We start from the raw sequence: 22,775 nt of genomic DNA, 5'->3' as shown, positions 1-22,775 counted from the left end.
GGGGCAAAACAAAACCCTGGCGCCTCGAGGCTGCGCCGCTTCCCGCCCCAGCCCCCTCCTTCCGCCCCGACCGCCATTTCTAACCGTCGGCCGTCGGGCGCGCGCGCGCGCGTGCCTGGGTGCCTGGCGCGCGCGCGCGCGCGAAGCGGGTCCGCGGCGCGGAGTGCGGGCGCGCCGCCGCCGCTTTGTCCTGCGCGCGGGCCCCGCGGCCGGGTCGGCGGCCCAGCCCGCCCCCAGCCCTGGCCCACCGGCCCGGAAGTCGGCCCGCGCTCGCTCGCGGCCCGCGGCCCCTGAGTGTCCTTTGTCCTTCCGGCCCTAGGACTAGCCCTGGCTGCCGCGGGCAGCTCCACCCAGCGCCGGCGGCCGTGTAGCCCCCAGCGCCGGCCCCCTGCACTCCGCCGTCCCACGCCCGCCCCGCCGCCTCCCCTATTAGTTCCACGACTTAATGGCTTTAAAAGAGCGCCGCCCGCCTCGCCCGAAGGAGACTGGGGACAAAATGGAGGGAGCGGTCGTGGGCGGACGTGCGTCAGGGCGCCCGGGCCCGAGCGCGGCGGAAGAGGCCGGGCGGTGCCCCCTTCCCGGGCCTCCCGTCCGCCCGCTGGCGACTGCCCCGCCGGGGCCGCGCGCCTCCCGCCCGGTGCCCTTGCAAGTGCGCTCCTGGGCACGCGTGTACGCGGCGGGCAGTCGGCGGTCCCTGTCGCCCCGTTCCGGCTCCTGACCTCGTCCCCACCGTCAGTCCCCGTGCCACGCGCGGTGGATGGGGACAGCTCTGCGTGCCACCCGAGCTCTGGGTGGACTCGGACAGTTACACCGCCTACTGCTGTAGTAGGTGTTGGGCAGTGGGAGAACAGCCCCGCACCCCTGCATCCCGCCACGTGGGGGTTCTCTCCTGCAACCGTCGAGCTAATTGTGCTTTGAACTCTTGGTCTGGAAGGTCCTGTTTCGGGGTAGTAATATTCCATAAACGAGGGAGGAATTCTTTTGAAGTAATTCCTAGTATTGTTGAAAACGAAGGAGAACTGGAAAAGTACCAGGTGAAACACATAAGCGCTGCTATTTTATTTTTACTGTGACTTGGAAAATTGTAAACTTATGTAAAAACTGTAAACTCATGGTCTTTGGAAAGCATTATTGTTTCTTTATACTAAAAATGGCATTTTCACAAAAATTGCGTAATACTTGCAAGTTGTATTATCCTCTCCAAACAATATGCCCCCCCCCAAGTTTACAGGGTAAGACTGAAAAGTAAACATTTTTTCCACTCTCCCCCCTCCTTTCTCCCCTAAGGTGAACTCACCGGTTTGATGTGTCGGTTTCCAAACTGTCCTTTTTTTTCTCCTTTTTTCCTTTACTAAAACAACATGGGAATTTAGCATAAAAAGCGGAAGTCTCTCCGTGCCCTACCTGCCCACCCTACACGCCTACTTGTGTGTATGTATATGATACACAGATCTAATTACTCACTATGTAATTTGCATTCAATAGTTTACTTTCTACCATTTAACACTAAGTTGGAAACTTTTTCATGTAAGTACCTATAGATTTTCTCATTCGTTTTAAAGGCTGCTCATCAATCCTTTCATCAAACCTCATTTTCCTTCTGAGTGACAGAAAATTTGTTGCTGTTTTTGTTTATTCACTAATCCAAAAAAAAGTGCTTCAGTGCATCTTTATACTTACATTTTTGTGCACATGTTCAAGTATTTTAGTCGGATGGATTTCTGGAAGTGGCTTGATTGGAAGGGGTGTGACATTAAAAAATTGAGGGGCGCGCCTGGGTGCCTCAGTCTGTTAAGTGTCCGGCTTTGGCTCAGGTCGTGATCTTGAGGTTCAGGGTTTGAGGGGTGGGGGGGGTGGAGCTCTGTGCTGACAGCTCAGAGCCTGGAGCCTGCTTCAGATTCTGGGTCTCCCTCTCGCTCTGCCCCTCCCCTACTTGCGCTCTGTCTCTGTCTCTCAAAAATGAATAAAGGTTAAAAAAAAAACAAAAAACTGACCACCTGGGGCGCCTGGATGGGGCGGTCGGTTAAACGTCCGACTCTTGGTTTTGGTTGAGGTCACGATCACATGGTTCCTGAGTTCGAGGCCAGCCTCTGGCTCTGCACTGACCCTGTGGAGCCTGCTTGTGATTCTCCCTCTTTGTCCCTCCCCCACTCGCACCGTCTGTCTCTCTCAAAATAAATAAAGAAACTTAAAAAAATTGAATACCTACTGCTAAAGTGTCCTCCAGAAATACTAGCAGTTTCCATTCCCAGTAACAATGTGTTGGAGAGCCTGTTTCCTCACAACCTTTTTAACACTACGTGTTATGTTTTAAAATTTCTGCTGATGTGATGGGTGAAAAGTGGGGTCTTCCTGCTTAAACTATCTTAAACTTACTGCTTAAACTTTGAGCATTCTTTCAAATGTTTGTTGGTTATTCTTTTTCCAAGAACTAACTTTGTATATAGGTTTTGCACATTAAAAATTGTGTTTGTATATGTGATTTTCTTACTAGTTTATAGCAGTTCCTTAAAATGTTGGCTTTTAATTCATAGTAAAGTTATTTCCACTTCACTTCTTAATTTTGTTTCTGGACACTTCATTTCTTTTAACTTTTTTTTAAAAAATGGAGTGTAATCTGTCAATATTTTCTTTTATGGCTTTTGATCTTGCATCTTGCTTACATAAGCCTTGACTCCCATAATTAAAACATACTCCCATAATTTTGAAAATAATCTTCATGTGCTCCCTTCTCATTAATAATTTTGATCATTTATATATTATTTCTTAAAAGACAAGCTTTTGGCATTAGTAACCACTTTTTTTAAATCTATCTTATTTTTTATTTTGCATTTTTTCTGTTTACCTGGTATCTATTTTTTAAATTTTATTTTAGAGGGAGAGAGAGAGAGAGAGAGAGAGAGAGAGAGAGAGAGAGAATGAGTGGGGGAGGGGCAGAGGGAGAGAGAAAGGGGGAGAGAGAGAGAGAGACTTTATTTAGGCTCCGAGCTGACCGTGCTCAATGAAGACTGAGCGTGTCTGTGAAGGGCTCAATTCCACAACCCTGGGATCATGAACTGAGCTGAAATCAAGAGACGCTCAATCGACAGCCACCCATGTGCCCCTGTTGTTTTTAACACAAAATTTTTTTTCCCCCAGCTTTTTGAATTGACTCCCTTAGTTCACTTTTGGTTTCTAATGAATATATTTAAGGCTATAAAATTTGCTCTGAGAATCATTTTATCCCATGGTATGTCATAGATTTTGAGAGGTAATGTTCTTATTACATTTTTTTTCTTAAATTTTTAATAGTTTCAGCTTTTATTTCTTTACAAGTAAATAAGTGTGGATATAGTTTTGGAATTCGCTTTTAGTTTTTTGGTTTTGTTTTGTTTTACACTGTGTCACGTGTATTTCTATTTTTTGTGATTTATCCATTTGTGTGTGTGTGTTACCTAAGAGATTATTTTGTGCATGTTCCATAGGCATTTGAAAACAGTGTGTGTTCCTATATTAGTACCATGTTAAGGTTATTAGTTATAATAGTATAATATATATGTTATAAATATATGGATATATAAATATAAACTCTGTAACATAAAATTAAGTTTATTATCATTCAACCATATTTTTGTATGGCAAGGGTTTTTTCATTCCAAGTAACAGACTCTGACTCTAGTTAGCTTAAACAAGAAAGAAATGTACTGGAGGGGCCCCTGGATGGCTCAGTGGGTTAAGTGTCCAACTTTGGCTCAGGTCATGATCCCATGGGCGGTGAGTTCGAGCCCCGCGTCGGGCTCTGTGCTGATGGCTCAGAGCCTGGAGCCTGCTTCACATTCTCCCTCCCTCTCTGCTCCTCCCCCCCCAAAAAGAAATAAACATTAAGAAAAAGGTGTACTGGGAAGGTGTGGAGAAAGTCACTGAATGGATAAAAAGTTGAGCCAGGTGTTGAAAACGATGGCATCCAGTCCAGGTCTCAGTGACAAGAAATAAAGGAGCGACTCTCAGGGCAACACGATGCCAGATCTGTTCAGTCTCCTTCCCACCGTGGTGCTTTGCTTTGCCAACCGTGCTGGCTGTTGCAAGTCTCCGTGTTTGTCCGGCAGTGGATGCAGGGGTCCTACATGAGGTGGTAGGTGAGCGCAGTGGGCAGAGCGGGACCAGAAAAACTCTTCTCTACCTCTTCCTTTGCTCCTGGTGGTTGTGAGCCCTCTGGCACGCTGCCCAGAGTGTCTGCTTTCATTTTCTCATGTGGGAGAGAGCATCCAGGATCCGGAACCCCATCCTAGACAGCCGCGGTTATCTGCAGGCTGGTGGGAAGGAAATGGGAATATCGTTGTAGGGGGTTAGCAGGGCTGTGCTAGCGAAGGTTTGAGGTTTCCTCTTAGGCTTCTGTGGGGTTTATTTTATTTTGTTTTGTTTTGTTTTATTTTATATTTTATTATTTTATTTTTTTGAGTGTGGGGTTGTTTTTAAATCCGGTATACTGGGTTTAATAATCAATCCGATCCCAGCGCCTCTGTATCATCTGGAAATGCCTACTGTCCTGGTCCTCTACTGGTACATTCTCCTGTCTTTCCAGCAGAAATGCCGATTTATTTTTATATTCTTTTCATCATTTCAATAGGTTTTAAGGAAGGGAGCGGTAAAAAGTTGTGTTGTCAGACCTTTATAACCAGAAGTCTGCATTTTCTTCCTCTTCTTTCCTATTTGTGTGTCTGTGCATGTGAGTATGTGTGCATATGTGCACACGAGTGTGTGCAAGCCTTAATGGAGTCAGAAAGAAAAGCAGCTGTTTTCTGCCCTAATTTACTCGGAGTGTCTGTTCTGTACCCCACAGACAGTGGCCTTTTTCTCTTTTGGCTCGTTATTCTGATAGTTTACCTTCATATTTCTTTTTGAATTAAAAAAATTTTTTTAATGTTTATTTTTGAGAGAGAGACAGAGAGAGCATGAGCAGGGGAGGGGCAGAGAGAGGGAGACACAGAATCCGAAGCGGGCTCCAGGCTCCGAGCTGTCAGCACAGAGCCCGACACAGGGTTTGAACTCACGGACCGCGAGATCATGACCTGAGCTGAAGTCGGACGCTCAACTGACTGAGCCACCCAGGCGCCCCTTCCCTTCATATTTCTAAATAAAGGACTTATTCTTTTATTTCTTGATTTTTCACTTTTAGGCATTGTCTACTGATAGTGACAACTTAGCTCTGTTTTCTACCCCTTCCCCCCCTCCTCTCAACATGGGGCATCACATTTTGCAGTGTTAAACCCGCACTCCGTGTGGACATTGCCACGACAATGTAAATGTTTGTAGCTAAGCCACGCGGAGTCATAGGATTCCATTTCTTTTCTTGTAGAACTTTTTTTTGGGCAGGGGGAGGGATTTAGTAATTGCTGTATTTGTGCGTTCGCTTAATTTTGTTGGAGCTAGATCTTACTGGCTCTTTTTTTTTTTTTTGCATAAGAAATTATCTGAATTATACCATATAATTCCCATTTGGTTCTTGGGACCAATTGATAGTATATGTGCATTTGTTAATGACTCTTGAGACCCAATCATGGGCACCTCTTGCCAAATCTGTTCAGTGACTTCATGCTGGTAGCTTAATTTGGCTATTTTGAGAGCATCTGGGTGCCTCAGTCAATTGAGTCCCCTCTTGATTTCGGCTCAGGTCCTGATTCCAGGGTTGTGAGATCGAGCCCCCAGTCAGGTTCTGTGCTCACAGCAGAGCCTGCTTGGGATTCTCTCTCTCCCTCTCTCTCTCTGCCCCTCCACTGCTCTCTCTCTCTCTCTCTCTCTCTCTTAAAAAAAAAAAAGGCAATAGTGGGAGTATTTCTGCCATTGAAATCAACAAATGCTACAAATCAGGGCTTTTTCTTTCTTTTTTCTCTTCAGAGAGGTGGTTTGCCAATATACTACTGAATGCACCTATCACTAACATTTCTCTCAAAATTCTCCAGTAGAGTTATCAAATTCCCACAGTAGAGTCAAACACATTGTATTACCTGCCTGCCAGGTTTTTCTTTGAAGACCTCTCTCCTGGAGATTTTCTCTCTGTGGTCCAGTCCAGAATGGCTGCTTTCTAGGACGGATTCCCAACCATCCTCCTGGAGACTCTCACCACCTCTCGCCTGTGCTGGGTCACCTGCTTCGTCCTTCCTCATCTTCCTCTTTCTTGGCTTCCTCGCTCATTTTGGAGGATGGCATCCTCTAGGCGCTTCCTGGGAAAAGGCTGCGTAGAAGATAAACATTTTGGGGTCACCATGCCCCCGGATATGTTTCTCTCCTGTCAACTTTTTTTATTAAAATAAAAAATTTTTTAACGTTTTATTTATTTTTGAGACAGGGAGAGACAGAGCATGAATAGGGGAGGGTCAGAGAGAGGGAGACACAGAATCTGAAACAGGCTCCAGGCTCTGAGCTGTCAGCACAGAGCCAGACGCGGGGCTCGAACTCACGGGCCGCGAGATCATGACCTGAGCCGAAGTCGGCCGCTTAACCGACTGAGCCACCCAGGCGCCCCTCTCCTGTCAACTTTGATTGATATTTTGATCCAATTGCATTTCTAGAATGATTCTCCCACTAGAATTATTATCCTTCCTCGAGATAAATCAATCTCCTATGTCATCATAATGCCGTTATCGCACCTAAGGAAAATGAGCAATAATTCCGTGATTCATCTAGCATGTAGTGCATATTCAAAGTTCCCTGGTTGTTCAGAGAAGTTTTTCCAATTGCCCACGCTTTTGGTTTTTGTTTTCAAACAAGATCCGGTACTGCATTTGACTGTTACATCTCATTAGTCTTTGTCAAGGACGGTCTCCCCATCTTATTTTTTCTGATAACACTGAATGTTTGGAAACTAAGCCAGTTGTTTTGCAGAACGTCCCACATTCTGGATTGTTCTCGTGGTATCATTAACTTGTCTACTTACTATCACCTTTATTTTCTGTAAACTGGAAGTTAAGTCCAGGACTTCGCTCTCCAGTATGGCAGGCATTGCGCAACTAATGCTAATGCAAGTGAGAAACTGAATTTTAATTTAAGTTGAAATAATTTGAATCTAAAACTCATGCTCCATTTCATTGTTGGAAAAATGTTAAGTGTGCTTGGAAAAACTTAGGTATGCAAATCTCCTTTTTCAGTGGTAAATTTTATGAAATCTAAATACAGATCAAGCATTTCCAATGAAAACTCATCATCTGAATTGAAATGTGCTTTAAACAATTTTTTAAAATGTTTTTTTATTTATTTTTGAGACAGAGAGAGACAGAGCATGAACAGGGGAGGGGCAGGGAGAGAGGGAGACGCAGAATCTGAAGCAGGCTCCAGGCTCTGAGCTGTCAGCACAGAGCCCGACGTGGGGCTCGAACTCACAGACTGTGAGATCGTGACCTGAGCTGAAGTCGGATGCTTAACCCACTGAGCCACCCAGGCGCCCCGAAATGTGCACACTGGATTTGAAGACTCACTACAAAAAAAGAAGGTAAAATATGAACACTAACTTTTTATATTGATTACATGTTGAAATACTAATATTTCCTATATAGATATGGGCTAAATTAAGTATTTAAATGAATTTAACCTGTGGGCTTTTTGGTTTCGTTTTTGCTTTAGATAGAACATTTATACAGAAAATTTATATTCCCATTGACACGCGTGGTCTAATAGCTTGATTAAATCCAAGTTAAACATTTTTAGTAAGAATATTTCTAGATGATGTGTATTTCAGATTGTAACCCATCGGGGGGCTCCTATGTCAGTGGTCCCACTACAGTGATGCTAACTTTGGTCCCTCGGTTAACGTGGAGACCAGGAACTCTCCATCGTAAAGATAGGCTTCCCTTTTTGCGTTTAAAAGTCTACGCAAATCTCCCCCAAATCCGTTCACCTAACGGTGTTGCCTTTTTTTTTTTTTTTTGGATGATTTTGCCTTGAACTGATGATTACATTGGGGTTGTCAACTGGTGGTTTCCATACTTTGCCAATCCATCTAGGTTTGTTTGCTGGAGCTCCTCCTCCCCTTTTCATAGATCTATTTGGATATGATTTTCTGTATGTATGTGTTTAATGCGTTACAATTAGATATAGACATTCTTTGTATGCTCAGTACGCTTCTGTGCACATTTCCTGCCCCAGACCTGTAATCAACCATTTCTTCAAAGAAGTCTTGTACTTTTAGTGGGGATTCAATTGCTTCTTAAAGCCACTAGGGAGGACGATTATTTAAGTATAGGGAAAATACTGATGCCGTCTTCTTCAAGATCCTTAACTAACGCTTTGTACAAGAAACCATTAGTTTCTTCACTGCACGTTTAAAACTGCATCTTGGATAGCCTTAGGTTTCAGATTTGTGAAGTGAGGCCAAAATTCCTTCCTGTGCTCCCTCTCGTCAGCGCATGCCAGGATGTCCAACTGTCCCAGGCCTGAGACGTCAGCCTCTGCTCCTTCTGGCATTCTCTTTCCCTCCAGTGTCCTCCCCACCCCGTTTTTTTTTTTTTTAATTTCAGTTGTGTTATTATAGCTCCCCATTTTATTTTGCAAACAGTCTTTCCTGCTATATCTCCATATGAATTGGGAGATTAGTTACTTTAAAGCACACAGAAATCACCCATATTTTCCTATACATTTATTAAACACTGATGAAAGGTTATTAACCTAACATGTTAATATTCAAGCACTTCAACCTAATATAATTCCTTTCTCAACCTTTACAATGGTTTTTGTCCCACCTAAGCCAATATACATTTACATTTTGGTGTGTGTGTGCCTATGAAAACAGACACATTCCTCAAACTGACCGTAAGATAAGCCAGCATGTGGTGTCCTTCTTTCTGGGTATATTAAAATTTCACAGGTACAGTGGTTTAAGTGGGAACAAATAAGTCGATTTCCTTATGAGATAAACTAAGCATACAAAATCTAAGAAGTATTAAAGGTGCTAACGATTAACCCCATAAATCTTTCTCTCTTTCCTGTCCTTTTATTTTTATTTCTTTATTTTTTAACGATGATTTACTTTTGAGAAAGAGAGAGACAGAGCGTGAGCAGGGGAGGGACAGAGAGAGAGAGGGAGACACAGAATCCGAAGCAGGCTCCAGGCTCTGAGCTGTCAGCACAGAGCCCGACGCGGGGCTCGAACCCACGAACTATGAGATCATGACCTGAGCTGAAGCTGGAGGCTCCTATGCATGGGGCCATTCTTATTCAATAAAAGGCCCTGAGATAGAAAGATGAAAAGTGAATAGAACGCATTTTTTCTTTATCAAATTATCTACATAAACTTCCTGAAGAAGTAGAGGAGATCATTTGTGACTGTGAGTTCCGAGGTTGATCTGGCCTTGACAATAAGCTGTTTGCTTCATTTGTGTTCCACTTTGCGGGTCTACCATTTTGTTTGGCCCCCATCTTTGTAACTGGGGCGAAGTGGGAGGTTCAACTGGTCTGAGAACACTTAATGTGCTCCATAAACTGTCTGAATCGAAGATTTTAATGTATTTCTCTGCCGAACACAACTGATTTCCATCTACAACTTTTTTTTTTCTTTTTTTTTTTTAAGGTAAGAAACACTAAGTCAACTGGAGAAGCATCTGTGGCCTTGAGCTATGGGACATTACTTCCCTTTAACACCGCTACTGAGAAATGTTGAACCTCACTTTGGTGTAGTCAGTGTCGGTCTTCGACAGTGAATGGATACACCACCAGGTACACATCCTCGAGTTGGAGTCATTCCTGTAATAGGGATCTTCAATAATATATTGTTTTTGTGGATCAGGGCTCCCAAGTAGTTCGGTTTTAGCTTGGCAGTCTTTAAGTTGATTACTTTTTTCTTTTTTGTGTGTGTTATTTCTTTAAAGATTTTTAAAATGTTTATTTATTTTTGACAGAAAGAGACACAGAGCATGAGCGAGTGGGGGAGAGGCAGAGAGAGAGGGACACACAGAATCGGAAGCAGGCTCCAGGCTCCGAGCTGTCAGCACAGAGCCTTATGTGGGGTTCGAACCTGGGAACTGTGAGATCATGACCTGAGCTGAAGTCGGACGCTTAACCGACTGAGCCACCCAGGCGCCCCATAAGTTGATTCTTTTTTCTATTCAAATCTTTCAGATTGCTCCTTCCATCCATAGTTGGTATATAATCAAACGAGGCAAAGTCTTCTTTGGCAACTTCCCTATTTCATGTCGACTTTGTCGCACATATCCTCCAATTACCTGAAATGTTTTCGTCAGTCATGGGTTCTCTGAAAACTACTTTTGCACTGAATGGCTGGCAAGGGTTCCCCGCTCTGCTGTCTTCCCACAGGCAGACTCCCTGACGTGGTGTTCCATTTTGGTCATGTCCCAGTCTCCATGGCAAGCTCAACCCCACGTTCCAGGGAACTTCCCAGACCACCTGAACTTGGATAAGCCCTTCCCTTCCTGAGCAGTGATATCAAATTTTGATTAAAAAAATTTTTTTTATGTTTATTTATTTTTGAGAGAGAGAGCACAAGCAGGGGAGGAGCAGAGAGAGGGAGAGACAGAATCCGAAGCAGGCTCCAGGCTCCGAGCTGTCAGCACAGAGCCCGACTCGGGGCTCGAACCCACGAACCGGAAGATCATGACCTGAGCCGCTTAAGCGATTGAGCCACCAGGCGCCCCTGAAATGTTGATATTTTACAAAATATCCGTGTGTAACAGATTGAAAATGTAAAAACCAAGACAGAACTGGTTCATCATCAATAATTTGAGAAGGACTGCTTCTGCTAGACTGGTACTTTGTGCACATAAATTTCCTGGGAGTATTGTTAAAATGCAGATTTAATTCAATAGAACAATGTAAATGTAAACAATGTAAGTGTCTTGAATGGGAGAATGGGTAAATTAATTGTGGCGAAGTCAGCAATAACATATATATCATCAGTGCAAGTGAACTAGATTAACATCAACGTGGATGACTTTTACAATAATTTTAATATTTTTTACATAATTTGAAACAAAATGTAAACCGCGCAAAGATATGTAAAGTGTTTATATAAAGCTTAAAATTATACAAAACAACACTATGCATGTAGCAATGCCTATAAAGTAGTAAAAACATAAAGGTCCACCTAGAAATAATAATACCAAATTAAGGAAAATATTTCCTCTTGTGGGGAAGGAGAGGTATGTGACTGAGGACAGGCAACCAGGAAGATTCTATTCTACTTTAATTTAAAAAAAAATTTTTTTTTAACGTTTATTTATTTTTGAGACAGAGAGAGCATGAACGGGGGAGGGTCAGAGAGAGGGAGACACAGAATCTGAAACAGGCTCCGGGCTCCGAGCTGTCAGCACAGAGCCCGACGTGGGGCTCGAACTCACGGACCGCGAGATCATGACCTGAGCCGAAGTTGGCCACTTAACTGACTGAGCCACCCAGGCGCCCCCTACTTTAATTTTTTTTTTTTTTTTAGCATTTATTCATTTTTGAGAGACCAAGAGAGACAGAGCATGAGGGGGGAGAGGGGTAGAGGGAGGGGGAAACACAGAATATGAAGCAGGCTCCAGGCTCTGAGCTGTCAGCTCTATCTCACAAACCACGAGAGATCATGACCTGAACCGAAGTCGGACGCTTAACTGACTGAGCCAGCCAGGCTTGTTGTATTTTATGCTTTTCAGTGGCTTTAAATATTTCATAATTGGATTTAAAAAGCAATTCAAATTCATTCAATGTATGTTTACCTGACTTAAAAAAATTCCACGAAGGAAATCTCCAGTATATTCTTTCCTTTTCAAAGGTCTTGCAGGGTAAGGTCACAGAGATCTGAAAGAGGAAAAAGGGGTGGTTTTGAGAACTTTTGCTTTTTTTCTCCCCTCAGATTTGTTTAAGGCCAGTTAGAGTCCAACTCGGGTACAGAGCGCCTAACCGTCCCGCCAGCTGTCAGTAAAGAATTCCCGCACCATGACTTCCATGAACATAGTTAATCCGGCACCAGTTACATCCTGTTACTCAGGAGCTGAGCACCCTCCTTCAGGCCACCACCACCTCCTGCCTACGTGACGGGGCAGCCCCTGCTTGGTCTTTCTGCTTCCGCTCTTGACCCTCACATGGTCTTTGCCTCATGACACCCAGAGTTACTCTTTCCAAACAAATCAGAAAAGTCATTTCCCTGCTCCCAACCATGACTGGCTGGCTCACCACAGTATCTAGAAAGGAGTCCACAGTCCTTAGCGTGACCTCCTTGGCCTCCATGAGCTGGTCTGTCCTACCACTCTGACCTCATGTACTGCTCTCCCCTCTTGACCCTACACTCTGGGGCCCCGGCCTCCATGTTGTTTATCCGATGCACAGACTCATTCTTTGTTTTTTTTATTATTTATTTATTTTGTGTGAGAGAGAGAGCGGGGGGAGGGCAGAGAGAGAGGAGAGAGAGAATCCCAAGCAGGCTCAGATGTGTCGGCACAGATCCAAAAGCGGGGCTCGAACCCATGACACCGTGACCTGAGCCAAAATCAGGAGTCCGATGCTCAACTGACTAAGCCACCCAGGTGCCCCAGGCTCATTCGTATTTCAAGGCTTGGAGTGCCCTTGCCCTGCCTGGGTTTTCTCTCGGGTCTCTCCTTCCCACCATCCTGGTTGCTGCTCAAACGCACCTCCTTAAAGAGGCTTCCTCTGACCCTGCCATCTAAGGGGGCCCTCCTCACGTTGTTCTTGTCCCCTTGAGCCACTTTATTGTTCTTCTTAGCCCTGATTGTCACCAGACACTGCATTAGATCTCGGTTTATTGTCTGCCCCTCGTTAGGCTTGACCATAAGCTCTTGGAGAGCAGGGACTTAACTATTTCGTTCTCTGCTTTATCTCCAGGGCCTGGAGCAGTGCCTGGCACATAGTAAGTAGTCTGTGAATCTTTGTGGAATAAACAGATGAATGAATCAGTGCATGAGAAAGCCAGGGACTTTTGATAACCTGATGGGGCTGAGCTGGCCACATTTAATCTACTAATTGGCAATAACTCAGGAACAATCTTGACATATTTTATTACCAGTTTAGAAACCACTAGGTACTTGATCAAACATATTCGTCATTGATTATTCTTGGATCTTATGAAGTTATTAAGTAGCCCCTTTTCCCAGCATGCAGTTCAACAAGTTTGTATTATTTATTAAAATTTTTTTTAAATGTTTATTTATTTTTGAGAGAGAGAGAGAGACAGAGACAGAGCGCGAGTCGGCGAGGGGCAGAGAGAGAGGGAGACACAGAATCCGAAGCAGCTCCAGGCTCTGAGCTGTCAGCACAGAGCCCGATGCAGGGCTCGAACCCGCAAACAGTGAGATCACGACCTGAGCCGAAGTCGGGTGCCCAACCGATCTGGGGCTTCCCAGGTGCCCCGAACTAGTTTATATTAATAAGCAGGCTTTCTACATTCTCAGGAAAGAATGACCGTTTTAGTCCTCACCATGTTCTAGGCACTTCGCATATATTATGATTTCATTTATTATCCCATGTCATTGTCCACCCCAGCAACTCTTTGAGCCAAATGTTACCGTTTTGTAAAGAAGGAATCTATGTTCAGAGAGGTTAGCTGTTTGCCCAGAGTCGCAAAGGTCCCATGATCCATATAGTCTCATGATCTACATCAAGTCGTCTATTGCATGCTTATGTGACAGTCATTAAATGCATCAATGAATGTTAGTGCCGCGAGGACTTCTGGATCCAGTTGGAGATCGACTTGGGGACTTGTCCACGCACCTCCTTAACAGGCGAGCCAGTCTAGAAGCTCACGGCCCCCTTCCACATGGCCTGTCTCTGTTCCGAGTACGTACGGCTCTTCCTGACAGTTATTTGCAGACTCCATTTGTGAACTCATCTCCTTGCTAAAATTGATTTGTTATCCTCAAATAAGTCCCTGGGTCATTCACAGCCAGACACACAGCGTGGTGAAAATTTTGAGTTGCCCAATGCGCACCTTCCCAACCGAGGTAGAACACGGTGGCATTCTGCCTTTCATTAGCTTGAATATTATAAATGTCCCTCTCGTGGTCACTTTAATGCCATGCTTTTTGACATTGCTCTGTTTTTCGTGGGTGATTTGCTCTTTAAAGTGGCCCCCGAGTGTAGTGCTGGGGTCCTGGCAACGCTCCTGAGCACAAGAAGGGCCGTGAAATACTTTACGAGAGAAATACGTGTTAGATACGCTTTGCTCAGGCATGAGTTACAGTGATGTCGCCCCTAAGTTCAATGTTAACGAATCAACAATGTATATTAAATAAGGTGTCTTTAAACAGAAACACACATAAAACAAGGTTATGATTTGACTGCTTGACAAAAATGTTGTCGCCGGAGGCTCACAGGAACCTAACCCTGTTTTTTGCCCTGCGAATTCAGTAACTCTGTTCGCAGTGACTTTACAGGACATTCACTTTATGGTGAATAACGAGATTGACTGTATTTTTGTAACACGCCATACAGTTGCATCCAGTCACAGAGGCCAGTAAGAAGGAGTGATGAGAAAAAACAAAAACAAAAACAAAAAACAATCCCAAAGGGAATTACTTAGCTATAACTTAAAGGATCACAGTACTTTGTTGCTGGTAAAACAGTAGTTAAATCTCTGTGCTTTGGTGATTGATCTATCTAGAATGGGGACGTCGCGAGAACGTGAAAATGGTATTCTTGCTGTCGGTTCCCGATTGCATGCTATAATTTGAGGGTTCTTATTTCTGACCTTGTCTAAGCGCAGCCGAACGTTCTCGTTGTTAAAATGGGAGATAATTGTAGTTCGATGGAAGGAGCACTCAGTTTGGAGTGAGACATTCTGGGGATGAGTCAAAACTCAGATGCCTCCTGGCTGTGCAACCTTAAGCACATTTGTGAACTTTTCTGGGTCTTAGTTTCCTAATCTGTAAAAAGAAAGACAGTACATAGGCAATATTCACTAACTCACACATTTCAGGTGTTCCAAGGGCTTTTCATTAACCTTCACAACCCTGTGAGGGAGGCATTAATACCTCCTTCTACAGGGGAGGAAATTGAAGCCCAGAAGTGACTGGCTCAGGATCACACAGCTAGAGAGAGTGGAGCTTAGTCTGTGAGCCCAAGACACTGGCCTTAACCAGGGTTCCTGCCTCGGTGGCCCTCACCGCCTGCCATCTCAAACAATGCTGGGGCCGGGTGGCATACGCTTATGCATATAATACACAATCAAATGTAAGGTATTACTATTTTTCGCTAGGGTTAGCATTTCGAACGTTAGTATTTCAAAAGGGAAATTACCTTAAATAATTAAATTAAATTAAATTACCTTAAGGTAATGTGGTTTTCAAAAAGTTTGTTGGAATCATTCGGTATGCTTTTATTCTTCCAGGGACCAGCTTTTGATGGGGGAGGTGGGGGTCAAGACTCATTTCTAATTTTATTTTTTTTTATAAATTTTGTTTAATGTTTATTTATTTTTGAGAGAGAGAGAGAGAGAGAGAGAGAGAGAGAGAGAGACAGAGCACAAGCAGGGCAGGGGCAGAGAGACACAGAGACACAGAATCCGAATCTGAGCTGTCTGCAAAGAGCCCGACGTGGGGCCCGAACTCACAAACCGTGAGATCATGACCTGAGCGGAAGTCGGACACTTAACCGACTGAGCCACCCAGGCGCCCCAAGACTCGTTTCTAATTTTAAATTGCAAGTGAAGTGAAAAAAAGAGGATTTGAAGTGGACGTTTTCTTTAGAGCAACGCTTTGGTGAACTTATCTTTTGCATTTAGAGTAGGATTTTTATGTTCGTATTTGAGGGGGATTTTTCAAAGTCACAAGATGTGAAGTGCTAAGTCTGGGAACTGTTCTTGGTGGCGGCAATAAAAACTAACTGCATTGGGAAAAGGAAGACGGAAGGAGAGGACAGCAATGCGGCACACGATTCAGGAGACACTGACCTTCTGGGCAAAGTAACAGATCAGCCCTCAGAAGCGCCATCCCTCCCTCCAAAAAAAAAGGAAAAAAGAAAAGCTTGTCACTAAAGCTGAAACTAAAATGTTCTCCGGTGGGTTTCACTCATTCATTGGCTTAAGGATGTTTTTTGATCACCTGCTAGGTGCCCGGCTCTCCTCTGGGTCAAGAGGATGCTACCAGCTACGGGGCACGACTCAGGGCTTGAACTCACAAACCGTGAGATCATGACCTGAGCTGCAATCAAGAGTCGGAGGCAACCGACTGAGCCACCCAGGTGCCCCCAAAGGCTACTTTTTATTATGGAAAAAATACAACCTTTTTCTTCCCCAAGTTTTCATTTAAATTCTGGTTAGCCAAGGGGCAGTGCGGAGCCTGCTTGGGATTCTCTCTCTCCCTGTCTCTCTGCCCTTCCCCCACGTGAGTGCACACACGCTCTCTCTTTCAAAATAAATAAAATAAAATAAAATTCTAGTTAGTTAACATGTATGGCAAAACTAGTGATTTATCACTTGCATATAACACCCAGTGTTCATCCCAACAAGTGTCCTCCTTAATGCCCATCCCCCATCTAGCCCATCCCCCACCCACCTCCCTCCATCAACCCTCAGTTTGTTCTCTGTCTTTAAGAGTCTCTTATGATTTGCTTCCTTCTCTCTTTTTCCTTCCCCATGTCCATCTGTTTTGTTTCTCAGTTTCCACAGATGAGTGAAATCATAGGGTATTTGCCTTTCTGCGATTATTTCGCTTACCATAATACATTCTAGCTCCATCCACGTCATTGCACATGGCAAGATTTCGTTCTTTTTTATGGTTGCGTAATATTCCTGTGTGTGTGTGTGTGTGTGTGTGTGTACCCACGTCTTCTTTATTCACCAGTCAATGGACATTTGGGCTCTCTCCATAGTTTGGCTGTTGGTGATAATGCTGCTATAAAAACATTGGAGCACATGTGCCCCTTCGAATCTGTATTTTTGTATCCTTTGGGCAAACACCTAGTAGTGCAACTGGTGGGTCACAGGGTGGTTCTATTTTTTTAACTCTTTGAGGAACCTCAGCGCCCAGCTCCCGCAATTAGCAGCTCGCGCCCAGGTAGCCCCACCCGCTGCCTCCCACCCCAGCCCAGGATTACGTTGAAGGACACACCAGATGTTGTGTCATTTATCCCCGAATACTCAGTCCGTCTGTCAAAACTATAAGAACTCTCAACGACCATTTTCACATCTTTGCCTTGGCCATCCAACAACATTGAACTTGTGGTTTATTCCTCCCTCAACTTTTTTTTTTTTTTTTTTTGAATCGGGGTAGAGAGGACACACAATTACATTAGTCTCAGGTGTACCTCAGTGATTCAGCAAGTCTGTGTGGTGTGGTGTGCGTGTCGCGGGTGTGGCTACCATCTGCCCCCCCTCCCCCCACTATTATAATTCCATTGACCCTAAACTTTGATGGCACTGTTCTCTCTCCCTCTTCTTGGTTGCTCTCTGGCCTCCTCTTCTGAGATATTCTGGGTTGACCTTTCTCCCCTCCCACCCCTCACTTTCCCTGGGGCTTTTCCCTTGGCCGCTGATGTCACTTCCCACACGGCCCAGCCAGCCAGGCCCTCCGGAGGCTGCACTCGCTCTCGGTGGCCCCTTTTCTTCTGAGCCCCAGGCCCCGTCTCCAGCTCCCTGCCTGCTCCCTTCCCAGGGACTTCACTTCAACTTGACCGCTTTGGAACCAAAGCTCATCATTCTTCCCTCCAGACCTCCTCCCCTGTGGCCTTCTCCCTCCCGAAAAGGCACCACACCCATGCAGGTGCTCAGTCCATAATCCCAGGGACCCTCTCTTGCCCGCCCCCCTTCTTCCCCCCCCATAGCCTATCATCAAAAAGCCCTGTAGATTTCCTCATCCAATAAGTCTAATATCTCCTCGTCTTCCTGATTTCCAGCAGGGTTACTACCACCATCTGGCTGGATTCCGGATGCCTGTAGTTTCCTAACTGGTTTCCTGCTTCCACTCCAGGTTCCACCGCATTTACCCCGGTGCAACTGAATATCCTACCTCGTAATCCACAATGAAGGGGCCCTACATTGTTTTTAGGACAAACACCAAGATCCTTGACAGGGCTCAGCTGTCGTCACCATCTGGTCCCTGGCCCTCTGGTCTCAACCTGTGTGGATCCCCAGCTCTCTAGTTACTGCCAAGGTTTTACAAGTATTTTCAGTGGTTTGGTGAAAAAAATCTCGATTGAGTAGGTAAGTATAAAAGAAATTTTAATTGTTAAGCTTACTCTGTAGACTCATTCTGCCTCTTTCTTGGATAAAATTATGACTACGTCCCAAAGCTTTTTTGGTTTCTGTGTCTGTCACCTGAATAAGTCCTTTCAGAAAATTTAAAGTCTCATTAAGAATTCTGTTGAAACTCCAAATCTGGGGCTCCCGGGTGGCTCAGTCGGTTGGGCGTCTGACTTCCTTTGGCTCAGGTCATGATCTCACGGTCTGTGAGTTTGAGCCTCCCGTCGGGCTCTGTGCTGACAGCTCAGAGCCTGGAGCCTGCTTCGGATTCTGTGTCTCCCTCTCTGTCCCTCCCCTCTGCTAGTGCTCTCGCTCTCTTAAAAAAAAAAAAAAAAAAAAAAGAAAAGAAAAAGAAACTCCAAATGTATTTAATTTCAAAATGTCCCCGCTTCCCAAGCTTGGGCCTAATTCTGGCTTGGAAATTAGTAGCAGTTTCTGACGCCTGCGGGGCAGGGTGAAGGGGACAGAGCAGCGTTTCCCATGGTGGACAGGGGTGTAGTCTGCAGTGTGGACCCCCTGACCCCACCTCTGGGTGGTCCGGATTCTAAGTGGTGCTCTTAGAGGAATTCCTTCCATGACGCCCACCATGAGGTCCACATATGGTCCCTGGAAACATCTCCCTTTGCTCGGCCATCAGCGGAAATATAGCTCATTTCCAGGTGATTCTCTTTGCTCCGCCTGCAGACAGGCTGTTCTCCATGGCCTCTCCCCTTTCACGTGCCTGCCGTCAGTCATGACCCCCAACTCCCGAGTGCCCTTGGGGCTTTCGGAGCCCCTCTGGGGACCCTCATCCCTTCCCTGGGATTGAGTGGGCAGAGGACACAGCCCAGCTCCTGACCTCTCGTAAGTTAGAAGACGGTGGTCACCTGGTGCCCGCGGACCTGGCCTGGATCTCCCCCTTTTCCAGTCCAGCGTAGACGGTCTGGTCCAGTCGCTATCTCAATCGAGACAGCAGGTAACTTGGAACCTGTTGTTCACCATTTGGCCTTTGGGGCCCTTGCTGAAACGGACATTGAAGAGGTTACCTGCCTTAACCATCCAGACGCAACGACGGATGTTTTATCTAGGAACCCTTTAAAGAACTCTTTAAAACATTCCCGGTCCAAGTGACTGCATCAACTTACGAGTAATATACAGTCTGTTGAAATGAAATACACTTTTCTACAATTGGAATTATACTCTAAAAAACAGTTTAGTTTGGCATTGATTTCCATTAGTCCAAATTAATGAGATTCAATGTACTTTATGTCTGTGGCATAGATTTAAATTCTAGATAAAATTGAAAATGTTTTACCTTGGAAGATTTCAAATATACCCCCCAGTAGAGCGAATAACATAATGGGCTCTTAACTAGCCTTTATCTGCTTGAACCATCAACCTCTGGTCCATTTGACTTCATATGTATCATCCTACCCTGCTTTTTTTGCTAGAACATTTAAAAAAAAATTTAACATTTATTTATTGTTGAGAGAGAGAGACAGAGCATGAGTGGGGGAAGGGGCAGAGAGAGAGGGAGACACAGAATCCGAAGCAGGCTCCAGGCTCCGAGCCGTCAGCACAGAGCCCTATGCGGGGCTCGAACTCATGAGCTGTGAGATCATGACCTGAGCTGAAGTCAGACGCCCAACTGACTGAGCCACCCAGGCACCCCTGTTTGTTTATTTTTAAATGTTTGTTTATTTTGGGGGGACAGAGAGAGAGAGAGCAAGCGGGAGAGGGGCAGAGGGAGAGGGGGACAGAGGATCTGAAATGTGCTTTGGGCCGACAGCAAAGATCCTGACGCGGGGCTGGAACCACGAGATCATAACCTGAGCCCAAGTCGGACACTCAACTGACTGAGCCAGCCAGGCGCCCCTCTGTTGCGTCATTTTTTTTTTAGATGTTTATTTTTTGAGAGAGAGAGAGACAGAGTGTTAAGTGGGAAGAGACAGAGAGAGAGAGGGAGACACAGAATCTGAGAAGCAGGCTCCAGGCTCTGAGCTGTCAGCACAGAGCCTGACGTGGGGCTCGAACTCATGAGCTATGAGATCATGACCTGAGCTGAAGTCGGACGCTCAACCGACTGAGCCACCCCGGCGCCCCTGGGTTTTATATTCTTACCTCTTTTCTTTTACGCTGCAAATCTTGGTTCCTAAGATGTTACCGTGACGATTTGCTCCTCCCGTGCGTGTCCCTATTTCTCTCTCTGTCGTCTTTTGCCCTTAGGGTGTACCCCACAGGGGGTGTGCAGTCAGTACTACGATTTAGTCTTTATCTGTTTGGATACAGCACCAATCGGATGCGCAGTTAGATTTGTTTCAGTTGGTCAGACGTTCTGGAAAATTTTAAATGTCTCTGCCCTTTGTTTATTTTATGATAAGATTATTTCCAGGAGATCTGCTTGAGCAAGTACCCTGAGTACATGCATCCAGGAGGGAAGGGGCCTCTGCCATTGCACCTGTGGTCTTCTCTCACCCCTAGAATGCTGGTGCAGGTGCTCAGACACACCTTTACACGGGCCGTCTGTGCGGGGCTCCCTGCCAGGCCATGGCAGGTGACCATCTCTATCACCAAACAAGACAGATATATATATGTTTTTATTTGGGGGGGGAGGGGCAGAGGAAGAGAGAGAATCTTAAGCAGGCTCCACACCCAGCACAGATCCCGATGTGGGTCTCGATCCCACGACCCTTGGAACATGACCCGGGCAGAAATCAAGAGTCAGACCGTCAACTGATTGAGTCACCTAGGTGCCCATACAAAGGAGATATGTTTTAAAAATCTTTTTTTTTTAGTGTTTATTTTTGGGAGAGAGAGAAGAGACGGAGGAGGGGCAGAGAGAGAAGGAGACACAGAATCCAAAGCAGGCTTCAGGCTCCGAGCTGTCAGCACAGAGCCCGACGCGGGGCTTGAACTCACGAGCCCTGAGGTCATGACCTGAGCCGAAGTCGGACGCTTAACGGACTGAGTCACCCAGGTGACTCCAAAGAGAGATATTTTTTTATTACTACTTTTCAGGTGATGAAACTGATTCTCAAAGAGGGCAAGTAACTGTCCAAGTCTGACTACTCGTAAGTGGAAAATGCAGAATTCGATCATGAGTGTGCCTTATCTTAAACCCTGTATCTTTTTCCATCGTGCCATGTTACCTCTCAGAAACAACTCTGTAATATGTGTGTTATTTCTTTTTTTCCAAATGTTCTTTATTTATTTTGAGAGCCATAGAGCACAAGCCAGGGCAGGGGCAGAGAGAGAGGGAGAGAGAGAATCCCAAGCAGGCTCTGCTCTGTCAGTGTGGGTCCCGACGCAGGGCTTGATCCCACAACCATGAGATCATGACCTGAGTCGAAGTTGTGTGCTTAACTGATTGGGTGACCCCGGCGCCCCAAGTTTATTTTATTTATTTTGAGACAGAGAGAGAGAGAGAGAGAGGGAGAGAGAATGCAGGGGAGGAGCAGAGAAAGAAGGAGAATCCCAAGCAGGCTCTGACTCAGGGCTCAAACTCCCAAACCAGGAGATCATGACCTGAGCTGAAACCAAGAGTCAGACACTGAGCCGACTGAGCCCCCCAGGTGCCCCATGCGTGTGATATTTCCGTCTAGAATTTGTTCTGCCCCAGTGCAGGAAAGAGTGAGCGTGTTTATTTTCTACTGCTTAAGATAACATCTGGCATGTTCCTAGCAGCTTTCTTGGTAATGGCCCAAACTGGAAAGGACCCAAGTGCTCATCGGTGGCAGAACGAGAAGGAGTCACTGCTAACATGACAACGTGGGTGAATCCCAGAAATAGAAAGAAGGTTGAGCGGAAAAAGCCAGACCTGAAAATGTATACACTGTAGGTTACCATCTGCGTAAAGTTCAAAACCAGACAAATCTAAGGTCTCCACGTCGGGGGGCGGGGGCCGCGTCAGCGAATGGGAGGGGGCAGCAGCGCGGGGTGCCTCCTGCTCTATTTTTTGATCTGGTGTTGGTTACAGGTGAATGTTTGCTTTGTGAAAAGATAAATATTACATCAATATTATTATCCTTACCATCCTTATGTAATGGAAAAAGAAACCGAGGCTTGGGGAGGTTAGATGTTTTGCCCAAGGTCACGTAAAAGTGGCTCAGCCGGTTGGGGCGCGCCTGGGTGGCTCCGTCAAGCGCCTGACTTCAGCTCAGGTCACGATCTCACACTCCGTGAGTTCGAGCCCCGAGTCGGGCTCTGGGCTGACACCTCAGAGCCCGGAGCCTGCTTCGGATTCTGTGTCTCCCCCTCTCTCTGCCCCTCCCCTGCTCGTGCTCTGTCTCTCTCGGTCTCAAAAATAAATAAAAACATTAAAAAAAATTAAAAAAAAAAAGTGGCTCAGCCGGGACTCTAACTTGGTTCTCTGTGAGCTCAGAGTCCATTTCTTAACCATGGCATGTGCCTCAGAACAGAGGGCACCGGAGGAAGCGTCAGGGTGTAGGAGGGGACACCGGGGGAGTGAGGCTGGCAGGGTCGGAAGGAAGCCTAGAGGTTGGGACACTGTGGGGTACCCAGAGCAGGGGCGAGCCCAGAACAAAGTGTATGCCTGAGGCTCCTGGGAATGTCCTACAGCGACAGAGGCTGGATCTGGGCTCTGGGTTGAGGCATGGGGTCCCTAAATGGCACCAGGGAGCAG

General features: G+C 45.7%; 1 long non-coding RNA gene across 2 annotated transcripts; it reads left to right on the top strand.

The window, feature by feature from the left end:
• The first annotated feature begins 7,379 nt into the window (after window positions 1-7,379).
• On the top strand, window positions 7,380-18,076 carry LOC124510478 (uncharacterized). 2 transcript variants are annotated; one of them, XR_006961693.1, is made up of 3 exons: window positions 7,380-7,465; window positions 9,539-9,684; window positions 17,883-18,076. It is a non-coding gene; the product is annotated as an uncharacterized LOC124510478 (long non-coding RNA). The 2 variants fall into 2 exon arrangements; XR_006961692.1 differs by lacking the exon at window positions 17,883-18,076 and adding an exon at window positions 9,867-9,905.
• Window positions 18,077-22,775: the final 4,699 nt, after the last annotated feature.

The sequence above is a fragment of the Lynx rufus genome, unplaced genomic scaffold (assembly GCF_022079265.1).
Source record: "Lynx rufus isolate CCGP_SWC_20201006 ecotype Redwood Valley unplaced genomic scaffold, mLynRuf1.p SCAF_15, whole genome shotgun sequence".
In the NCBI taxonomy this organism is placed as follows: domain Eukaryota; kingdom Metazoa; phylum Chordata; class Mammalia; order Carnivora; family Felidae; genus Lynx; species Lynx rufus.
The sequence above is the reverse complement of the archived record's forward strand: the minus strand, read 5'-3'. Positions and strand labels throughout refer to the sequence as shown.